Below are 23,715 nucleotides of genomic sequence, written 5' to 3'. Positions count from 1 at the left end.
ATGTCTGCGACAGAACCTGCTCACCCCTCTTTGTTTCCAGCGTTTGGTAACACTGCCATATCTCAGCAGCTCTTGATATTGCGATACAATTTTCCTTGGGTTTCTTGGCGGGGTTGGGGTTTTTGTTTGTTTTTCTTCTCAAAGGCTTATTTCTCCTGTTCTTACCCCAGCAGGGAGTACCAGATCAATGCACCTTCCTTCCATTCCTTTTTTTACCTGAAGTTGAAGGCAACTTTTGCTGGACTGACGATCCAGAGGATTCTCAACATTTTATCTAGTAGTGAGCAGTAGGATAAATGTCACTCAGTCTCTTGGAAGATGTCCTCAAACACTTCTCACTAGATTTGATCCACAGCCACTCCAGTAATGGTGTCCCTTGAAAGGGACTCAACACTTGATATGTATTACCTCTGACTATTAACATCAATACATTTCTCACATTTTATAACTTACTCTTACACCCATCTCTAATATATCCTCAGTGGGAATAAAATTTATCCTTTTGTGACAGTACATCTGAAAATTCCTCTTTGTGCCAGTAACACTGTGTGTAATGCCTGTGCCCTTGTTCCCAGCAGGCTGTCTAGGACATTCTTGGTACAGCCCTTGGTTTCAGGTCAACCCATTTAGCATCTCCTCCAACACTATTAGGAAGAACACCTCTGAGCAAACAGGACCTGACACCATTCTCTGTTGACAACATTTACACTCAAACTTGGGCAGTGACAGTGTTCAGAAATCACAGCCACATCCAGAAAAATGTCTGGCACCACTAAAGGGCAGCATCAACCCAGGCAACTCCTGTGGCATTGGGACTTAACAGGTACGCAACCAGGTAAGCAAACAGGTTCACCAGAAACTTCTTCTCCTCCTTCATGTGTGTGAAGGAGAAAATAAAGGGTATAGGAAAAAGGAATCCCACAGAAGGCATCCAAATGCTCTTTCTGTTGTCATGACTTCTGATTCCTGCATGTTCCAGCAAGACAAGCAAGCCATTGCAGCTCCTGGATGTTTATTTTCAGTCACTGGCTCTTAGTCATGCCTTGCGCTTTTCCCACACTTCAGGAAGCTCCATGTGGCCTTTGGTTTAGGGACTTGCTTTTTTCTTTTCTGGTAAGATATTTCAGATAATCTATAAGTCAGCTATGGAAGTATTAACATTTGCCCTAAGCTTCAATGTGAGCTAGGTAGCTGTCCTTTGTGCAAGAAATTTTTGTTTTGTTGTCAAGGGTTAATTATCTTCACAGTAGTACTTCTTTGTTTCCCACTCTTACTGTCTTGGAATTTAGGGGTTTGGGGCAAGTTTCTTTTTTACAGATAACGAGGTGCTGTTTTACCATCCCTGAAATTACAAGATTGACTGGGAAACCTTAGATCAATCACAGACTATGTTAGGCCTTCACCTTCTCTGTACAGTATCAGTTTAAAAACGTACTGCTCATTTCAAGGGCAGTGCAACACTTTTCAAATATTTGTAGCAGTTTCACAGATAACTTTCTCTGTCTGAGTGGATAGAAAATGATTAAAAACACCTTCAGAATCAGCTATTGTGAAAAATAAAGCTGCCTATTGTGTTCTTTTTCCTCTGCAGAGCTGACCTAAAGCTGACTTTGTACTTTCCTCACTTACCTGTTTCCACTTTCCTGGAAAACTCAACACTGGCAATGCTTCTCTCTGCCTTGTAATTCCAGGAGTGCTGGCCTCATGCAGCTTACCCGTGGTGTTGTGTGCTGCCTGTCCAGCACTCAGAGGCACAGAGTATCCCAGAGACAGGCTCCCTCTGCCATCCCAAGCTCTGGCTGGTCAGTGTGGGGTTAGCCTGAGAGTTTGAAGCACATGACAGCTTGTCCCAGCTAGTTCTTGGCAGACTCTCCAAGCCCATAATTTCTTCTTGCCTTTAGTGATCATTTCTTGATCAGATTGAATGAGTGCTGCCACTTCCAGACATATTTTTTGGATATCAATCTCCTCTCATAACATTCACAGTTATGCCAATGTAATGGATGTCAACTCGCTGGTGGAGCAAGTTGGTTGATCCATAGCACTGGAGGACATTGTGTTAATGGAGACTTGCTGGAGAAGATCCTCAGTCAAAAACATACCAGGAAATCTTTAGCAGTTGTGTTCCTGCATTTGGTTTTGCTGCTAAAATTTTCCTGGTATTTTTTTGCCCTGTCCATACTCTTTTGATCCAAGAGATAAAATATCTGTAAGTTTGCCCATTGATCCCAGCTCTAGTTACATTTTCAGCCTGACTACAAGGGTTTATGAAATGGAAAACTTGAGCAGACATCTGTGGATATTCTAAACATAAATCCAAAATGGATTTTTCCCAGCATATTTCCCTTAGTATGAAGTGATGTTCTCTTGTGTAGCAGCTCATGTGCAGCTCCACCAAATGGAGAAAGACAAAAGTAGATGTTGCTGTCAGTGGAGACCATTTAGCTCATTACCAGCTGATCATACACATGCACATGTCCCGCTCAAGATATTTTTCCCATTACTGAGCTAGAGAAACGGTACATTATCTCAGCAGACTTCTGAAGAGAAGAACCAATATAATTTTGGGTTAGATCAACTCAAACCATGTCACAGGACTTTTACACAAAACACTCACTGAAGCATCTAGTGATGGTGGTTTGTATACCTGACTTAAAACCTACATTTCTGAATATTCCCTTGCATGGCTTCATGGTAGTTCCATGGAGGTTCAGCACCAGAAAAATCTTCTCCAAATGTGTGTCAAGTTTACAATTCTGTAAGTCCCAGCTGTTGAAGAGGTCAGAGAACTTCCAAAAGCAAGTGCACATCCAGTTCAGCTGGCAGCTGCCAGCAAGCTAAATGAAAAATCCCAACCCCAGCCCCCAAACATATTCTTTGCTCGACACTGTTATACACTGTAATATATTCCCTTCTTCTATAAGCTTCTGGCACTCCAAGTCTCATCCATAGAAAAAGAATAGTTGGAAAAGTACAGCTTCTTTTAATAAGACACAATTGTGTTTTTAATGAACTCCAATATCAGGAAGCATTTTTCAAGTGCATCACAGAAAATTAATTTCTTGCAATATTCCTTAATTGAATTGCATTTTAATCTATCGTTTGGCCAATAATGGAAGACAGTTATATTTCAGGATTTTCTGTCTCAAAAACAACTCTTTCTCACAGATCCCACTTCTTCATACCTGTGACTCCACATGAATCATGACATCACAGTCATTACCATGGAAAGACACTTACCTCACAATATTTATTGTGTTATCAAACAGAAGCAGCTGGGTAATGTGGGTGAATAATCCTGTTCTATATATTCAGCAATAGCAAAATGAATACCGAAAATTACTAGCAAACTAAATAGCTACTTCTATAAATACTCCCCTTGCAAAAGTTCACCCTATTTTAAAAGCCACTTGTTAAATGCTATTTAGTATATATTTAAAGACTGGTGGATTAAGACCAAAGTCCTTGAAACAGACAGGAAAAATACCTCATTGCTAAGTGTAAAGTAAAATCATCTCTTTGCCTTATCTGTATGACTTTTCTGTCCCCATCAGCCATAAAGAGGCATTTTGCTTGCTGTCACTACCAGCTGCTTGGGCATTTTTGGTCTAAAAAAAATTAACAAGTGTACTGTACTGTACATCAGTTACCGTAGCACTTCCCACCACTGCATTTCACCCCTCTCAATGCTGAGAGGAAAGATTAAATCCCTGCTTGGATTTAGAACCACCAACTTTCTCCACAACAAATGGAGGCAAGTAGGTAAGTGACAAGTAGCAAGGGATGAGCACCAGAATTCTGCTCTGGAGAGTCAAAGAATTCTTTTTAATCAGTACCAGCAGAAAAGGAAGTGCAATAGAGGCGGAAAATACCACAACAGTTTCAAACCAACCTAATTTGGGCCAAATTTAAAGCCAATACCAGTGAGCAAAACACCTTGAAAAGAGGCAAATTTCAGCACCCCATGATCTGAGTTGCTTGAGTACGCAGCAAGATGACCCACCATGTTGTTATGACTGATGATAGCACTGTTGACAAAAGAAAAGAGCTCAACAGCATCTGAGCATCCTGATAGGGCTCATTCTTAGAAAAGGAATCCTGCCCTACAAGTGGATAAACTTTGTGCTACGGAGACATGTCCTGTCCTTGTGCTCAGATGATAAAGCAATACTGTCCATATTGCACACAAAGCCCCAGCCACAGCCCAGTGAGCTGTCACTGAGGGCAGGTCTGTCTACACATGGAGAGAAAATGTGCACCAAATAGCACTGAAAGCTCCAGAGGAGATTTTGGATAATAGAGCTGTTCCCCTTCCTTCACACCGAAACAAGTAAATGAGATCTCTTTCCCCTCTCCTCTCTTTAAAATATTAGAAATCATTACCAAAGCTTGGCTATTATATTCCCTGTGCTGAAAGCCCCTGTTTTCTTCTTCATGTGAAAAGAATGTTGAATGCATCACATTTGCCACTGAACAAATGCATTTGCCAGTTCCCTTAAATGCCAGCACAATTGCTTTAACAGAGTTAATAAGGGGGGGGGGTGGTGGGGGGTGGTGATGTGAACAGCCTTATTTTTGTCCTTAATGCCCCAAAAGGAAATGTGTTTCTTACTAATAATAGTGTATGTGACAGAAAATACCAAGTACATGCAACTGTTCTCATTCACTTGCCAAAACGGATAATTCACATCAGGGCTTAAAAAAGTAAAGCAAAATAAACAGAAAATCACCCCAAGTAAACAAATTAACCTTTCCCCTTCTACCAGTAATTCTCCTAAACCCAAAGCTTGAATCTAAATTATTTTGCTGGTGACCAGAGGGTGAATTAAAAGGAAAAAGAACAGAGGTGGTGTTTAAATTCCCTGAGGAGCTTGTAAGAAACCATCCTGTCTGTCACATTTTTTTTTCTCCAGTCAACCGTTAAGCACACCCTGCCAGTGTAAGCCAGACCTGTGGAGGAAACAGCTTATTCACACCCAAATTTATTTCTAGCCATCCATTTTTTGTAGTACTCAATACAATTCTGACAGGCTCGAACATTCAACAGTCATAAATTTACTTTCCTCCTGCCTCCCCCTAGAGAAATCGTGTAACTGGGCTTGAAACCAGGGAGACTTAACTGAAATTTATTAATAAATGTTGCATGGTTTCGCTTGTTTCGGTTCCTGATTTTCAAAGCTACATTACTCTCAGTTGCTTTTCCAGGATTTTCTGTAACCACAATGACAAGGGATGACGTTCTTTGCACCCCTTTATTTCCAGTGGCTGAAGCTGCAGGGGGAAAATAAAAGTGAATCAGTATCACACAGCTCCAGATGGAGCAGATGTAGCAGTGCTGCCGCCTTGTTAGTTTAAGCCCAGCATGCTGAAGGCTGGAACCCCAGCACACTGCCTTCAGGGGGGCTGGAAGTGAAAGCCACACCTAATTCCAGGCAACAAAATGGTACAAGATCGTTGGCTGAGGGTATATGCCTGCCCCTCATTAACAACTTGTCTCAAATTAGCAACCAGCCCTCAGAGAAAAGTCTTCTGCTCAAAATGGAATGGATGAGGGCATTCCCAGCATAGCCAGGTATTTCTTCCCTGCCTTGGGAGATTTCAGCACAGCAGGAGAGCTGTGATGACAGAGAGCAGCCAGGGGAGCCTGTACCTGTGATGTCACCTGCAGTATGCCACCAGGAGCCTGTTCTCAGGCTGGGATGTGCTCCTGTGGGTGGGCTTGGCTCAGGGGGCCCATGGCCAGCAGGGCAGGGCAGTGGGGAGCTAGACTGGCCCCTGTGCAGTGCTGATGGGGCAGGGCTGGTGGCCAAGGGGTGACATGGGGTCCAGGGCCTGGGGAGGTGGGGGAGCCCCTCAGGGTGTGCAGGGACAGGCAGGGCTGGCAGAGCCAGGATGTGCCATGGCAGGGCTGTGACATTGTCTGGGGCAGTCTGGAGGGGGTCTCCTCTCAAACAGGGGCTCTTTTCCCTTCAGGAGCAAGGGGATGTTTTGGTGTTTTACCACACACACACAGATGTCTGCAGATCTATAAAGCCCTCCCCAAAGCCACTATGGACATCCGTGTGCTAAAGATTAATTCCTCCCTAAATTAACCCTGGGTTCAATTGGGGGATCAGAGCCTTATAACAAGTACATCAAAAAATGCTGCCTGCTGTAGGAAAATCACACTGTGCCTTTTACTCACTCTCTGGCCATAATGTACCAATGAGTAACTGTAGTGAGCCTCTGTTGAATTCACTTAAGACCAAGTAATAGCTTAGAAGTCAGGTCCTGAAAATCCATTTTTGACAGCCCAGGACCTGAAGATAGATCCTTCCCTTCCTGAGATCCTTCCTTTCCTCCCTGTTGGTGCTCTTTGAGGGCCAGCATTCCCTTGAGACCTGGCATCGCCTGCCCACCTGCCCTGAGAGAATCAGTGTGTCCCTTCCTCCCCATCCAGGGTTTTGGCACAGCAGGATCACAGCCAGACCCAGGCTTACTTCTCAGCTCCCTTCTGTATGGCAGCTAGACACAAAATCCACATTATTCCTCTCAAAGATTTGTTTTATTTGTGCAGCAGGACTTCAAAGGCTGACCAGGTATGAAGCCTTTCTTGTTTCTGGTTCCTATGATGTATTTATTCACTGTAGGAACACTGTTTTCTGATTTAATCTTCCAGGAAAAAAAACACACCAAAATAAAGTAAGGAGTAAAGACTTACTAAATAAAAACTCTTAACCCTGTCTCAATAATCTCCAATAGTAGAAAGCATTATCAAGCAGTGCTGTGGAAAGAGCTGACCCAAAACCTTCCTCCTCTCCTTGCTTGGACAGTCAGTCCAGGCAGTACTGAAACCTTCTCTCCTTTCCAAGGCTCTTCAGAAATGCTTGGCTGTGATTTAATAAAGACAGTTTTAAAGGAAACTTTTTCTACATCTTATTTTGCATCTGTCTTTAAAAGTCTGGATCTTAAGGCTCTCTCAGCTTGGCACACTTGGATCTACTCTGCTACAAGGCCAAAATAACCACTGGTGAAGATTTGAAGGCATGGCCTGTGAAGGTACAATCCCTCTGAGATCTCTTTGGGGCATCCTACACATCATTTTTAGTCTACAATGGATAGAATAAACTGATACCATGTAGACTGGCTTAGCAGCTAGATAGAGGCAGCCTTGCAAACCCAGGGCTGCTATCTAAATAGCAGCCAGCATAGTCCAGCACAGAAACATCTCCCATCCCTCACAAATGGATTCAGATTCTATTCACCCTTCAATGAGCTCCAAGAATTAACAAAATCCAGCTGATCTCCACAGCTGTCTGTATTTTGGGGAGATGGTGAGGATCTGGGATCCTCAGGGCCAGAGAATTGCCTATGGGTTTCTGCACAGTGTTAACAGCCCTTTTACCAAAAAGCATGGGGCGCCAAAATTCTGCAGTGAAAAAAAGCCCATTTTTCTTATGTATATGCAATGACAATCCAGCCCAACTGACAGCCTTTTGGGTACCCATTTTGCACTAGCCCTGGTGCATGGATTATTTTCCATATTTTGGTAGCAATGTGACAAGCTTATGGCCTACATGGTAGGAGAAGTAATTCCATTTAAAATCACTCCTAAAAAGCCACAGGTAAAAAACCTAAATATTAGGAGTGTTCCTAGCCTTATCAGGCTTACAGTTATCCCCAGTTCATGTATAATGCTAACTAGTCTAATATTTTTTATTGTCATGTGTGAAAATTCAGTATTAAAGGCCACCTCCTTATTTAAGATTGAGAGTGTGAAATGGGGAAAGTGTTAAGAAAAACAAAACAAAACAAAACCAAAACAGGAAGGAAATTAAAGCTCTGTATGGCTTTTTTTACTATTATTTATTTTCAGTTGCTGAGAATTTTATAGACTCCCTTTCATCTTTGTTCCCTTCAAAGACAAGTCTATTTTTTCTCCATTCTGAAGGCATTCGTCCAGTGTGAAGCAGTGGCATGGCTCCCTGGGCAGAGAGCTGTCAGCAAGCCCAAAGTGCTGCCATGCAAACCAGGCCCACATCAGAACTTGCCACATGTCTCACGAAGCTGTCTCAGGGAGAGCCATTTTCTGAGAAAAATGTTTCCTCCTTTCTCCATTACTTTCACCATCCGTATTTTTATGGAGGAGCCCTTTTAGCACAGTATTTATTTCTGAGTCATACAAATCAGCTCCAAAGCTTGGGTAGTGCCAAAAATGGGCTATTCATATTCATTTGTGCTCTTGTGCGCATCTCTGCTCTCATAAAATGGAACATGTGTCTGATGAGCTTATTTACTTTCTAAATGTGTGGCAGGAAAGGATAGAGAATGTGCAGGAGATAATGGTGGAAGCATTGGAATAACATCAATAAGGCATTTGCAAATAGAAGTTTGCCTGATCTTTGCCAAACTCTGTGAAGTTTGGTTATAATGGTGCAGATTTTATTGTTAGGCCCTTAAAATACACGGGCAAACGCTTCCGTCAGTTAATTCCCAAAATAATGATGTGCTCAGTGCAGCGATGACTCATTCCAAGATGCCACTTGACTGGTTGCTGCTCACTTCCACAGGGAAGAAAACTGCTTAGGTTGTCACCTGTGCTGTCACTTGGAGCCTCTCGGGGGCCAGGGCTTTTTGAGCACCCCCATCTGCAGCAGGTTGAGTCTGCTGTGACTCATCCTGCACACAAAACTCACGGTCAGCTCCCATACCACAGCCCTGATGGGTAATGCAATACAGAAAATGCTCAGGGAGCAAATTTCTCCACTCCCTGGTGCACTCGTGGCATAACAACACCTTGCAGAACAGGTAGACTGCCCCAGGGAGCATGGGGAGGGCTCACCATGCTGGCTTGCAGCATCTCTTTCCACATAAGAGAAAAAAAAGGCATTATTCTCACTGTAGGATGTTGGTGCCCCCTAATAGGACCCATACTAAAAAGGAAGATGCTCCCCACCCAGCTGTCTTGTGTACACGAGGCAGTGGTTAACTGATCAGTCCTCTCTTTGACAATAAGCAAGTAACCTAGATAAGCCTATGTCTACCAAGTTACTACAACAGAAAATGAGATTCCTGTCCTTTCTCCAAAAATATTGAACATAAGTTCAGGTTTTGCAAGTGTGTTTCTTACCCACATTGCTGACGCTGTATCCCCTGTGTCACAAACATTCTTATATTTATGCTAAAAGTATGATGGAATTAAAGAGCACAATTCCGAAATATCCTTAGGGAATAATTCTGTAAATATATATTCAGTGCTATGAGTCCACTTCAGCAGTAAAAACGAAAAAAAAAAAAAAAAACAGAAAGAAAGGAAAAGAGGAAAAAAAAACCTCTCAGCTCTTCAGAAGTATTTTTATGAACCTCAGGGATGAGTCATCTCTGGCAGAGGAGATTTAACAGGATGCAAAGAAGGGCTGATTCCACACCGGAGCAGGGAAATCACCATTCCTTCAGTCTGATGGCTATTTTTTTTAACTAGAGCTTCCCTTACCACCACAAAAAGCCCCCAGCTCCTCATACATGACTGACAGATAGTCCTCTCTATCTCCACATTGTGCACGGACAGCCTGGCCCATAGCCTGGGCTGGGGGATGTGTAATAACAGGGACAAGAATCCTCTGCTACCTTGAGAAAGATCCAGAAGGGCTGCTTCCTTTTTGCTTTTTTCCTCCCCAGAAAAATGTATCTCCTTCAATAACCACCCTCTCCTTTCCTCACCAGGCATGGCAATTCAGTATCAGACAGAGCCATCTCTAATCTCCCACGTAGCTTTCAATTTTGCTTGCTACCAGGGCACTCAGATTCCCCTCTCTCTGTGTGGCAGATAAAATGAGCTCAAAGTTACGCTTTCAGGGATGGAGGTCAGTTCCCTGATATATCTAGACCAAAGCCTCCAATCACTTGAGATTTGTCCAAGGGAGAGCTGTGAATATGCTGCATTTCTAAAATCTACTTATTAACATGATAACTAATCTAATGGATGCCTTCAGATGCTTGAAAACTGAAGGCAGAAGCAAGCGTGCATACACATAAGGACAGCTTCTACATTTTTAAGCCAATTTGCTACTTGCCTAGAATTACAAAGAGGATGACAAGTTCAGATCTGCAAAGAGTTTAATGGGAGCTAACAAAGTCTAACTATGGCTGACAGGGCAGAGATGCATGATGTCTTCCCTACTGCAGATAGGATTTTATTTTGTGGTCTTAAATCTTTTGAGTCTAAATTTTAAATACTCTGTTATTCTCTACCATTTTGATATTTGCGTACAGGTTCCTGTAAGAGAGCTGCAAAAATCCATTTGGGATAATTTTTCAATCAACAGATTAAAAGAAAGATAAAGTGCTCCCAGCTATTCTTCCAATGTACATTCTAGAAAAAGCCCTGGCCTTGGTGTGGGCTCAACAAAGTTTTCCAATATCTTACTCAAAACCAATCGGTAAGAGGATTTTGCTGAATGAAGATTAGAACAGTCTCACCTATTTTGGTCTAAGGACCCTTTCCAAATGCGAAGAGGATGACAAGTTCAGATCTTTGGACCAACTTTTCTATTGTTCTCAGCACTGAATGGCACATGCCAAAAGTCCTGGCCCAGATTCGACACTGGACTGTTACCTGCATGATATACTCAATTCAGCTGGAAGGGAAGAGCAAAGATCCTTCCTAACACCAATAATAAACACACACCTTGAAACAAACATGTGTTACTAGCTCCACACCTGGAGTGGGAAGGAGGGTCCTCGGTTCCTAAGCTTTCTCAGTTTTAGATCAATTTGCTGCTTCTGGGGTGGAAGTAGTGTCTTTCCTGCCCCAAGCACAGCTATGCAGTGCCACATGAATAAACAATAGAGCAAGGCAGGAGATCAGGGAAATACAACAGCGCTCTGACACCTCCAGTTTGGATTACTTACAAACTGCATCAATTCCTGGCAAGGCTGACCTAACTTGTGATCCTGAGAGCTCGATAAATTGAATTCCACAGAGCTCACCATGTAGTGGTTTTTTGATGAAAACTTTAAAAAACAGTGCTGTTTGTTTTTTTCCTCTGCACAGCAGTATAGTTCTAAGAGTGTTGCATAAGCATCGTGACTTCTCTTTCTGCTTTGAGACAAGTTTCTTTCCGTGCTGTGCACTGAGTTCTCCTTGGGTTTTTCTGTCCACCCCAGAGGATGCTGTGTTTCCATGATGTATTATTAAAGTGTGTATGTTGTTTATGAGCTACCCTGATATCCTTCAGCAGGGAGACACAATCTAAATGTAAAATACCATTACTGTGATAAATAAGGAGAATTCAAAGCTCCGTCATCTTTACTGCATGTATGAGATGTGTCTGGATGCTAAAGCTATCCTCTTTTGCATGTAAAACACTAATACTTTGTAGTTTCTTCACTGAGATCTGTAAGTACAGAAACAAAGTCTGACTTCTAAATGACTAATGTTTGCAACTGCACTGCAGACCTGAGACGCTGCCTCCGCAGCCACCTGAAAATCACTGACTGGTTCATGGCAAGCAGGACAGAATGGCAAGGAGAAAGGCCTGAAGTGGAAAACTACCCTGTCCCATCAGTTGACAGGGAGCTTATGAGGTGTTTTTTTGATTCATAGAACAAAAATATGTGAGAACTGGGGGAGACAGAGTCTCAAAACCTAGAATGCTTCACTGGCATTAGCAAGGCGTCACACGGAGCAATGGGTATAATTCCCTCCCCGAGAGAGCTCTGTGGGGATTGTGTAGGAGAGCCCCCAAAAGTGAGGCAGCAATGACCCCGCTCTGCAGCACTCTTTTGACTTAATAGGAACAGCTGGTCAGTGAAGTGTTTGCTAGAAATTTAACAAGGCTCAAACAGTGAGAAACGCTTGCCAATAAATCAAAAGGGAGCACCGACCTAAATGAGTTTTAATTTAAATTTGTACCTAGGTCTGACAGATGAGGGCTTCATGGCTCTCCTGCATTGCATTAGCACACACAGGTCTGTGCCACAGCAGCAGCAGCAGCTCAGGGAAGGTGTTTCTGGGTGGCAGCTGTGGGTTAGCTGTGTGGCCATGGTGAGAAAGAGTGCATCGCGCCCAGGGGGCTGTGGGGAGAGGACACGGGGAAGTTCTCCCTAATGGCACCATTTCCAAGCCATCTGAACACCGTGAAAGCCACCTTGGCCACAAATGTTTTGGGTTCTGCTGTGCCTATTGCTGCCACCAGCTTGATTCCACTGCTCCCTATCAGAGCAAGCTGCCATATCAGAAAAGGCTGTGGCCATAGGGATAACACTCCCCCAAATGGTAGCTGGGGATAGCAAGGGGAGGGAAGTCAACTAAAATTTCAGTTTCCTTGCCTGAAGAAGCCCTGAGAGCCCTCAGGCCAGCTTTCCCTGAATCTGCAGGATATGGTGGGTGTGGGTGGAAGCCTCTGGAAGGTCACCTCACAGTGACCAAGGCCATCACAGGCACAGGGGGTTCGTGAATCCCTCCTGCTTCCCCGAGCAGTTTTCAGTCTGGCAGCAGGGCTGGATTTCAGCTTGAGTCACTGACAGGCAGACTGGGTGCCTTTGATCCCCTGGGGGATCAGGAGAGTCATGCAAGGGAAACATTGGTGTTTGCTGATTGTGCCTGCACTCTGCCACGAGCTCTGTCACAAGCAAAGCTGACTTATTGTGAGGGAAATGCTCACTCACACCTACTGTGACTTTGGAGAAAAACTTCATGGCTGCTCAGGGGCAACTTGAGCATTCACAACAGTGGCAATTCCACTGCAGACTTTGTGCCATATCTGAGCCCATTTGGCACCCATGCCTGCTGGTTTGTCTGATGGAGGCTGGCATCTGATTTCCAGCTGTGCTGTCCCGTGTCACACAGGTTTCTGTGCCCTGGGGAAAACTGAATCTGCTGCTGAAGCAGCATTCACTTTGCCAGGAGATCCTGTGGTGCCATCAGTGGAAATAATCACTTTTCAGGCTGTTGGAGTAATGCAAGCAGGCAGTCAAAACCCCATGAACAAGAATAGCAAGTGGGATGGTGCTGCCCCTCAGAATTGAGAGCACAGCCAGGTGCTGAGGTGGCTGCCTGTGTGTCTCCATGATGCTGGGTCCTGGAGCACCTCAGGGGCCTCTCCCTACCCTCCCAGGCCTCTGCCCATGGTTGGAAAGCACTGCAGAGGTACATGGACAGCATGCTGTGCCTCAAAACATCATTTGTGCTGCCCAAGGTGGCTTGCTTCGATCTCACAGGGCTGCTGGATTGTTTGCTCACAGCTCATGATCCAGGGTACAGGGCTGGTGTCCCTTCATCTGGGGTGGGGCATCACTGGAGAGACAAAGGAGAGAGAGAAGGTGGGAATGGCTGAAGGATGAACTGCAAGGCGAATTTCTCTGGGCTGGCCTGTCACTGAATTCTGCATGGCTACTCTTTGCTTGAGTTGGTGATTCAGTTTGGCTGCTTTTTTTGTTTTTGCCCCAGATGAAATTAGAGATATCCAAAGCATGACATACAACAAAGGGTACCAGGGGATATTTCTGGTCTATGAACAAATCTAAATAAATGCATCTGTATGGAAAGAACTGTGATTACTGCCTCTTGTACTCATCGATGATCTGACTGGAGGAAACTTCAACAAACTTCTTTTTTGTAATGTTTTCCAGAAGTTTCAAACAAAAGAGACTGAAAATAGTGCAAAAAATTAAAAAAACAAAATACCGAAAACCAAAACTAAAAAAAAAAAACCACAAAAAACAAAACAAAAAAATAAAAAAAAAACCCAAAAAACCCCTCCAAACAGATATACTGGTATATGTTATATGTTAGCTTTTCATACACAAACTTCCTTGCATGCACACACACATATGTGCACATAAAATGGATTAGATTAGTTCTGAAGCTTTCAAAAACAGCAGCTAAACTTTTTAAAAGCCAGAGGCAGCTGTATTCCCTTCAGAAATGATCTGGTAGGAAAATATCAAAAGCAGAATGTGCAGGCTTTTAAAGAAATGTGTAGGAGCAAAACGAACTCATTTCTGTTTTAATCCAAATTGAATCATATGTCTTATGTCAAAGCTATAAAAAACAAGAAAGGTAAAAGAGGTAATTCATGCACTACAAACTTTTTAAAAATTTTGTTTTACATTGTTTCCTTCTCTTTACACAAAAGAATTTTTTAAAAAGGTGTCAATTCCTAGCAAGAAAATTTCACCTCCTTCCTATCATTAAGAAGGAACTAAGGAAACACATCCTCTTCTGGCATAGTCTGTTACAGCTCCTCAGGAATGAAAGGAAGTAGGACAGTGTCCAACAATGGAGGACATGATCCTCAGATCTTTAGTAAGTGAAAAAGCATCCTGTCTGGAACTATTTGGGAGAGGAAGCTTATCCAGAGCTAGCTAATAAAATACTTTCGTCGCTCTGTGAAGGAGCTCAGTGGATCCCGAGTAAAAGCCACTGACTCCTGCTGGGGGAAGCGCGGCGTGCCCTGGCCCTGCTCCCAGCAGTGTGCGGGTCACAGGAGCTGCGGGGGCAGAGCTGCCATCTGTCCCCTTGGACATGGCTGCCGTGATGCCACGGCCCAGAGCAGGCCAGCTGAGCAGGAGGGCCTGCACAAGGAAGGCTCCCAGATGGCAATCTGGGCAATCTGCTGCTGCCGGGGATCCCCGGGCACTGCTCCGTCCTTGGGTCCGGGAGCTGGGGAGGGACAGCATCCAGAATGGGGGCATGGAGTGCTGGGTACCAGAACCTGCTTCATCCAGAACGGGTGCATGGAGTGCTGGGTACCAGAACCTGCTTCGTCCAGAACAGGGGCATGGAGTGCTGGGTACCAGAACCTGCTTCATCCAGAACGATGGCATGGAGTGCTGGGTACCAGAACCTGCTTCGTCCAGAACAGGGGCATGGAGTGCTGGGTACCAGAACCTGCTTCATCCAGAACGGTGGCATGGAGTGCTGGGTACCAGAACCTGCTTCATCCAGAATGGGGGCATGGAATGCTGGGTACCAGAACCTGCTTCATCCAGAATGGGGGCATGGAGTGCTGGGTACCAGGAGCCTGCTTCTCCCCTGTGCTTGTTCACAGAATCCTCAGATCCTGCTGCAGCAAGGGCTGTGCAACAGACTTGGCTCTGAAAAATTACAGAGAGGCAGGTAGCTCTGGAAAGCACCACACACTCTGCATGCCCATCCTGTCTGCAGGGCTCAACACGCCCAGCTGGGACAGCCAGACACCCCACAAATGGGTCTGAGACTGGGCTGGGACACAGGGAGGATAAAAGATCTAAAGATCCCCAGGCAAGCTGATAAGGTTCTAGTAGCCTTGGAGCCATAATCAGCTAAAAAACCTCAGGCACTGACACAACAAAAGGATGATGTCTAGCCCAGAGAGTATTTAGAGCATGTAAATTGGGTTCCTCTAGGACACAGACCTCCCACTGATATTACAGACACCTTCAGAGCACCCAAGAGGCTGAGGACTTTTCTGAGGAGCCACATCCTTGCAAACAATACAGACTCCCTGCTGCCTGCTCAGTACTTGCTTGGTACATGAGGTAGGACCTGCCATCTCTCCCTCCATTGGCACAAGTCGGGGTGTTTGTGCTCTTTTCTCGTGACACAGTGTGGTGGAAGGTGATGTTGTTTCAATCCACCACTGGCTTTCACCTCCTTCCCTTCTCAGAGCAGACTGAGAGATCTTCACAGCATGGCTTCTGTCAGTGGGTCCCAGGCCACCATGGGGGCTCCTGGACACAAGATCAGAAACTAATAAAAGAATAAAAATCCAGTAACAGTTCTTGCAACTACCTCCTCCAGCTTCTTGCTTTCTCATCCCCCTCACTCTTGGGTTCTGCAGCAATAACAGCAGCAGCAGAATTTCCATGAACAAAATAATACTGCAGAATTCAGGTTATCTCTGGAAAATCTTCCCAAAACAGCCTGAAGTGGCCACATGATTGTAGAGAAAGTGGGAGGATGTCAGTTTCACTCAAAGACCAAGATTAATTGCTGAGCTGGATCCATTAATCCTGTCTGAGCTGCACAGGTCTCTGAATCGCCTGCCTCTTCAGGGAACATTGAAATATTAGCAAACTAATACAAAACTATCATCACCCCAAGATGTGTTCATATTGTGCTAAGAAACTATTCCACGCCTTTGCAAAAATTATGTTGGCCTCTTACACTACCAAAGTAGCCTTTATTTAAGAAATTTAATCAGGTTCAGAACAAACAAAAGATCTTTTGGAAGATGAGAAAATTCAAAAGATCTTTTGGATTTTATATAAAAACTCTATAAAATCACTACCATAAAGAGAAAGATGTTTCTGTGCTGCTCTCCATATTTATTTTCTGCATGTGAAACCAGTCAGTCATTTTGAATGCTTGATAAAATCAAGGACAATTAAACTAAATTGAGCTTTAATTTCAGACTGTGACATATGTCTACGGCTAAGTATTTCTTTCTGAAATGTCTGGAATTACTAACCAGCAGCACAAGCTAAGTTCAAATATCAGTCAAGGTGGGAAAAAGTTCTTCACTGATCAAAAAGCAGACAATAAAAGTGTTGGAATACTTTGCACTACTCTCAGAACAGGAGAAGGTCAAGCAGCAATGACCCAGCTAATGAGGAGTCCCACCTTTCTGTGCCAGAGGATTAATGAGCCCCACTGAGGGCTGAGCCCTCAGTATTCCTGAGCAGCACCAGTGCCTGTGCTCCCAGCTTCCTGCACACCCAACATCACCTTCCTGAGCTCCTTCACTGAAGATCTTAGAGAAATGATCCTTTATTGGTGAAGGCACAACTGCAACAGTTGTTTTTAATCCCAGTATCAAATCCAACTTTCATATCTTATAATACCAAACCCATTTTTCTCTGCTTCTTATGTCTATTGTACCTGTGTGTTACAGGGGCTGGCGCTTCTTCTCTGAGCAACTGGTGCTTCCCTGTGAACTGACCAGACAATTGGTCCTCCTGACAAAGTTTGCTGGTGCAGCAGACTTAATTGCCACCCCACATGAACTCTGAGTTTGATCTGCTCCTGCCTCTCTGATGGCAGGTCTAGGCTGGTTGTTAGCCTGGCATGAAGAGCTGTGCCAGCATGATTTTGATCGTGTTCTTTTCTTTCAAATCCTCAGATGACCTATGAGAAGAACAAAGCTTTTCCAGGCTGAGCAGATGGCTTGCTAAGGGATACTTTTTCAGGAAGAGCAGACTGTGTTAATGACTTTTCCAAAGTTCTACCATCCCATTGCCAACAATGTCATTTCCAGAAAGTGAATCCTGTGGCATGACAGCAAGGAAAGATTATTTTAACAACACAACACTATCTACTGCCAATGTGAAAAAGTTGTAAAGACTGTTTGGATACACAAGCAGTGATCCAGATGAGTTTTCTGCAGGTTCTGGATGGCTGAAGTCCTACAGAGGGGAGCTGAATGGAGATGACCTGTACTTTCTGGAAAATTCAAATCAGTTGAGACTGAAGAGACTAACTGAATCATTTCATTACAGACCACATGGATTCAGAAATGGTGTTTGATTCCATCCAAACCTTCTCTTAATCACAGGAAGCTACAAAGCAGGATATTACACAGACTAGGGGAAAAAAATTTATATCTAACTCATTATGAAGTTGCTCATTTGTGAAAAATCCATCCAGCTCAGTCTCTGAGGCACAATGTCTGGCCTATCAGCAAGTCACTATTCAAATCCCCTCTGTCCAGTGATAGCTCTGTCACAGCAGAGGAGGTGTTAGATATCTTACTAGAGGATGGCAGAGCAGCTTACAAAGGGAAATGTGGTCTTACCATTTCCCTCCCAGCCCCAGTGAACACTCATGTATAGAACAATAACATCTCCTTTCCTCAGTGACGACTTTAAGAAAAAAATCACCTATGAAGCTGATTAAGATACAGCTTGGGTACAGAAAAACCTTCTAATGTCTATTTCCATCTACCTTTGAAATGCAGGCTGCCACACATAGGCAACCAATGTCCTCGTTCAACCTCTTACGTGATTATCAAATCAAAAGGAAGAACAGTGAGAAATGCAGCAAATCAAAGGCTTCACAAGAGGGTTCAGGGACTTCAAAACAGCCTCTTCTCACATGCAATGCTTGGGAGGGGAAGGAAACAGTGTGTTTATCTCTCCAGTCAGTTTAGGACTTAGTCCTGTAACTTTCTGATATTGTTTTCTATTATAACAAAACTTAATCCACTTCAGAGGCAAGACTTATTACCAGTTCTGTTTACAGCACAGAGTGCCAAGCAAAAAACCTTGTCTGCAACAATGAAAGTTACCACCTCAAACAAAATCTCTTGACAGCAGAACTCCTTTTTTTTCTAATATTTATTTCTTGGAAAGATATAGAAATGCTATTTGAATTATTAGCTGCCCAAATAAATCAGAGAACAGCATATAAATAGAAGAAAAATGGAGGCAGAGCCAGACCCATGGAATATGTCAAAAGGGAGCTTAATTATGCCCTGTTTTTGTTGAGTGACAAAACTGTGCCATGAAATCTATAACCGGGGTATCAGAGAAATTTGCAACTCAGTGAAGTTGAAACAAATATTTAACTCTGCACTATGCACAGACTTGGCTGAGAAATTACCCAGAAATTTCTCTAAGAAACATCAAAGCAGTAAACTTCAATCACATTTTGCTAGGGCTGATATTCTCTTTCATTTTCAGAAAGTTTAGGGAATTAACAATGGTCTTGGCAAACATTTATTCTGACAATTTAGTATGCAGTCCTTCTAGCTATAACAAGTATGCTTATTCCCTGGATCTCAGCATACACATCATTTTCTCTACCCACCAGCATTTTGGAACAGAACCCTGTGTGTTGAGGAAGTTACAGCAATAGAAAATGCTACCCCCATATCCAATCACATGGATGTCATGAAGCTGAATTCTTCTTTATCCAGAGGAATAGAGGAGGAATCAAGAAAAGCTAGACCAGCTGAACTGAATGTCTGTGAGCTGCCTCTGATCCTGCCTGGATACCACATCCTGAACTTGATTGAGCTTCCCTTCAACAGGAGCCATTACAGCCACCTGGGTTGTGACAGACTTCCCTCCTTCAGGACATTGAAGCCCTAGTCCAAAACATGGCTACAGAAGGTCTTGCCTTCTCATCACTGTATTTTGATTTTAGATGGTTTTCTACACCTGGAGCAACTGATTTTTCCTCAATACTGAGCAAAACAGAAACAGGCAGACTTTGCGAGCCACCAGAAATTTTGAGTTCCCATTTAGGGAAGGTCAGATGTGGCAATGATTTAGGCACCACAGACGTGAAGGAATGAGACTGGGTTCCTATTTGGGAAATTACACTGTTTTAAATATAAGGCTGAGATTGGAGATATTTTTTGCAAAATTGTCTTCTAATTACTCCAGGCTTTATGTGCTGATGGTACTTCAGACCTTGCATCCTTGGGAAAATGCAGGAAAAGATTTTGGGATGTCATGGAGGGTAATTTTGTACTCTGTCACAGGACCATGGCTCAGCAGAGAGAAGCTGTAGGCTTTGCCATGGAAATGGCATTCCAAATAGCAGCTCCTCTGACTTTTTATCCCCATTTGCAAAACAGGACAAGAACAATCTTGCAGGAGCATAATCCAATGTCAGTGAATACATTTGTGACCTCAGAAGGGAGGGTAGTCCAGAAACACAGAATGGTATTTTAAGTATTATTGCCAATGAATGCATTTGTGACATCAATTAAAAACCTCAAAAAGACCACCTGCTTGTAGAACTTTGAGGTGATGGGCATTGACAATGGGCTTCTATAGATGCTATCCTTCAGATTTAATCTATAAGTGCTGTATGTGCACATGAGACACTGCACAACAGCTGTTCACATGTTAGAAAGTAATTGTGGTATTCTGGATGATGATTTGTTGACTAGTTAATTGCTGCCACTGAACATACTGTATGTACATTAGCTGTCCTGTTTTAATGAGAAACAGAACTCTTTAATGTTCCTCTTCTGACATTTTTTCATTTTTAACATGCAATTAAAAAATTACAAATGCAACCCTCAGAAGAGGTTGGACTAGACAGTCTCTGGAGGAGTCTTCCAATCTCAGCTATTCCGTGACTTTGGGAAAATATCATGGAGTCTTTAAACAGCATTGGGAGGAACATCATCACCTGTGTGTGAACAGATACTTGAGACACCAACATGGCTGGTAGCACAAATGAGAATGAAGTTGCTTTTATCTCACACTGCAGCAGAAATGCCTTCATTACAAAATGTGAATCTCAGAGCTCACTGAGTGCCATTTCAGATAGGTGCTTGTCCCATGTAATTTGTTAATATTTCTCCTGAAAGGCAGGTATCAAAAGCCATTATCTGGCTACATTTCAGCTGGTCCCATCTTTCTGCACCTTACCCAACACCAGCACAATGAATGTGTCTCTCTGTAAAGGACTGAAAGAAAATTCCACATTGCCATCAAAAAGAGCAAAAGGCTGGGCCTTGGGCATGTGTATCCCTGGGGAAGGGTACACACACATTGCTGCCTGACCTTGTGAGTCCTTGGACTACTGTGACTTGTCACCACAATTGTGGTGGGGTCAGAACCTGTAAGTTTAGGCTTGGTGTTCCGTTTGGCATGGTTGATGCTGACATCCTACTCCATGGTTTCATGAGGACCACATCTACCTGAAAGTTACCTTGGTTGTTGCTTACCTGGATTTTTGCTGCGCTGTCACTTTCTGTCAACACTATCACCCATGTTTCATGGAGTTAAATCTGAACAAAACCTCCCATTATATCTGCTAAACAGAATTTCTGGTTTGTGATACAAAATGGCTTAGCTGGCATCCCACTACCTAGAACAGTACGTGCAAATTTGTGTTGTAGGTCACCTTTAGCTGGGATCGTGGCACTGATTGCCCACCTGAATGTCAAAATGAATTCTGTCACTAAAGCCCCTGCAGCTGGGCACAAGGCAGGCGACGTGACACTCTGGTACCATTTATTTTAACCAACATAAGGCACTCTTTGAATGTGAATTGAGTTCCATTGCCACTTAGAATCTATCCAGGAACTTGAAAACAAGAGTCTTAGCACTTCCAGTCTCTGGGCTGAAGCAATTTGCACCGAGTATTGCAAGCTATTTTCAAGACTCATCTTACAAAACTGAAAAAATTCAGTTTATGAAAAGTGCGGAAAAGATTTCCTGAATTCTGCCTGCTGACTGTTGTACTGAACAGCACATGGTGTGTGTGGATAATCTGGACATTGCATTGCCATTGCTGATCATCATTTACCCCACAGACTAGCTGGCCAGCATCTAGCAAGCAAAGGATCCTTGCATGCTTTTTGTAGCACAACAAACCTGGACTTGGTGAGGACCAAGAGAGAACCTGAGACATCCTAAAAAAAACACTTTTAATAGTTTTATGATTCTAAGGTACATCACAAGAGGTGACAACCCCTTCAGCTGTCAGTCCACTTGCTTTAGCACAGTGGAGAGAGGATAAAGGACTAGAACCAGTTCACTTGGGAAATAAAGCCCTGCTGCTGTGAGGGGGGAGGAACCCATGGTAAGAAATTACTTCTCAGGAAAAGAGCATAATTGTGAGACATTTTGTAGTTGTAATGCCTCACGGATAGATTTGCATTTGCATATTACACACCAACCAGTCCCTTGTGCGTCATTTAAACTCTCTTCACACAGGCAATGCTCTGTCAGTTTTCATAACCCAGCTGCCTGTTCAGGAATTGTTCTGTTTTCCCTCCTGAAGCTGTATGTGAAAGCAGAAACATTCTGTGCTCACAACTGGCTTTGTGGAATAGGTATTTTTGTCAAATCTCCACAAATTCAGAAAATATTTTGCCTCTGGATTGAACAGGAGCTGCTACATAATGCAGTAAATTTTGAATTTCATAATCAGTGAAAGCTGATATTTTTCCTCCTTGAAGCTATCATTAGCAGATGTTGCAGGCATTTGGTATCTGCTGCACAGTGCTCCACAGAGACACAGGTACATAGGCTCAACTCTTTTCTCCATCAGTAGGGTGAGGAGTCCCAGTGTCACAGGCTGCTGTTCTCATTCCACTTCTCCAAGCCTCATGATCACTCCCTGTTCCTTCACAGCTCTGGGCCAGCATGACCAAATCTTAACGAGCATGTCTCTAATTTTCTGTGAAGCATCAAGAAGCCTTGGTGGCACAAACAGATTTCAAAAGGACAACAGTTATTATACACAAGTCCACAAGGCTTTAGTGCTTGCGTAGCCACTCTGTGTCAAGGGCTTTGTGGCTTCTGTAAATTGAAGACAGCGGAGTTACAGGAGTTGGTAACTACAAAGCTGTAGCTGCAAGTGACCTCCTTTTGCTTCAGACCTGTGTGCCTGCACACCTGCTACCGACGGACTGTCAGCCCATTTCCACCAGCCAGGATGACCCAGCCATGTACTTCACCTCTCACTGGAGCTAAACAGCCTCCCCTGTTCCCCTGGGATCAACTTGCCTTTTCTGCTGATAAAATGGTGCCCTTGAGGGAAAGGAAGAGGGGTAATTTGCACTTCCTTCAGACACCTGTGCCTTTCTCCTCTAAAGCCTCCAGCCCCAGCCCAGGGGACTGAGGAGCATTGCCAAGCCGTGTGATCCAAAGCTGTGCAGTGGGGAAACACACACAAGCCTGTCAGCATCCAGATGTCTCAGCTCACCTCCATGGGGCAAAGCTCTTGTGAGGCCATGATGGAAAAAGCCAATCTGTACTTTTACAGCTACAAATGCTGGAGGAGACTGGGCTGGAAAGGAGGGTGCAACAGCAGCCTTCTGCCTAATGCAGTCACACTGCTCCCGCTGTGCAGCTCGTCCCACACGGAGGGAGAGTCCAGCACCACTTCTAATGGGTGCAGCAGGCTCAGCAACAGGAGTCACCATCCTCATTTAGCTACATGCACTTTTGAAAAACGACTTGGCTGTGACACCAGAAGCAAAGGAGTTGTGTTTTTCTGCTTGAGGTTTGTAAGAGGAAGCGAAAGGCCAGCTGCTGGTTACACTGGCTGGCACAGGCTCCTCTTAGTTTCAGGGATAAAACACACAGATTTGATGAAAGCAGCAAATGGTGAAATGCACAAAGCCAACCACGGCTGCTTCAAACTACGGCATTTACCTGCTGCAGATTATTTTTGCAGAATAGCAGCAGGTCACTGACTCACATGGATAAGTATTACCTGGCAGCAGAATTATCATCGTTTTCATACAATTGATTTCTCAGCCAAAGAGAACATACTATATCTTTTCTGTTAAAAGAACAAGCTGCCATGGCAGGAGAAAGTAAATTATTCTGGAAGACCACAGCTTAAAGACCAGAAAACCTTTCAGAGACGTTTTTCACTGTCTGATGGAGGAAAGAGACTTGTTTTGCTCCTTAGTGCTTTCCAAGCAGTTATTTTATGGGTCTCAAACCTCCATGTTGTCAAACCAGAATTCTTCATTAAAGAGATCCTGCATTCAATAGTCTATCAACCAAACCAAAGGAGATTATAAGCACTAAAATATACAATGAAACAGGACTGACTGCCAAGCAAACTGACAGGAGGAAATCAAACTAAGATTGCTTTTCTATTCTTATCTTACCTCATAAATCATAGCTTTTGTTTACCCTGGAAAGAGACATGTTTCTGGTTTTGCACTCCCGTGCCAGCGTGAATGTGTCCCCTTGTTCCTGCAAAGCCAAGTCTCTCAGCAGACTTGCTTTTTTCTTGGTCCACTTCATCAGAAATACTACATAGCCATG

General features: G+C 43.7%; 1 long non-coding RNA gene across 1 annotated transcript in view; it reads left to right on the top strand.

Annotated features, from left to right (window-relative positions):
* Positions 1-13,462, top strand: part of LOC106629344 (uncharacterized) — a 96,388-nt gene extending 82,926 nt beyond the window's left edge. Inside the window, exon 6 of the long non-coding RNA XR_012579741.1 lies at positions 10,252-13,462. This is a non-coding gene — a long non-coding RNA (uncharacterized LOC106629344). The remainder of the gene's footprint in view (positions 1-10,251) is intronic.
* The last annotated feature ends 10,253 nt before the right edge of the window (positions 13,463-23,715 follow it).

This window comes from Zonotrichia albicollis, chromosome 3 (genome assembly GCF_047830755.1).
Source record: "Zonotrichia albicollis isolate bZonAlb1 chromosome 3, bZonAlb1.hap1, whole genome shotgun sequence".
NCBI classification, from domain to species: Eukaryota; Metazoa; Chordata; class Aves; order Passeriformes; family Passerellidae; genus Zonotrichia; species Zonotrichia albicollis.
This window is presented reverse-complemented; position numbering and strand designations above follow the sequence as displayed.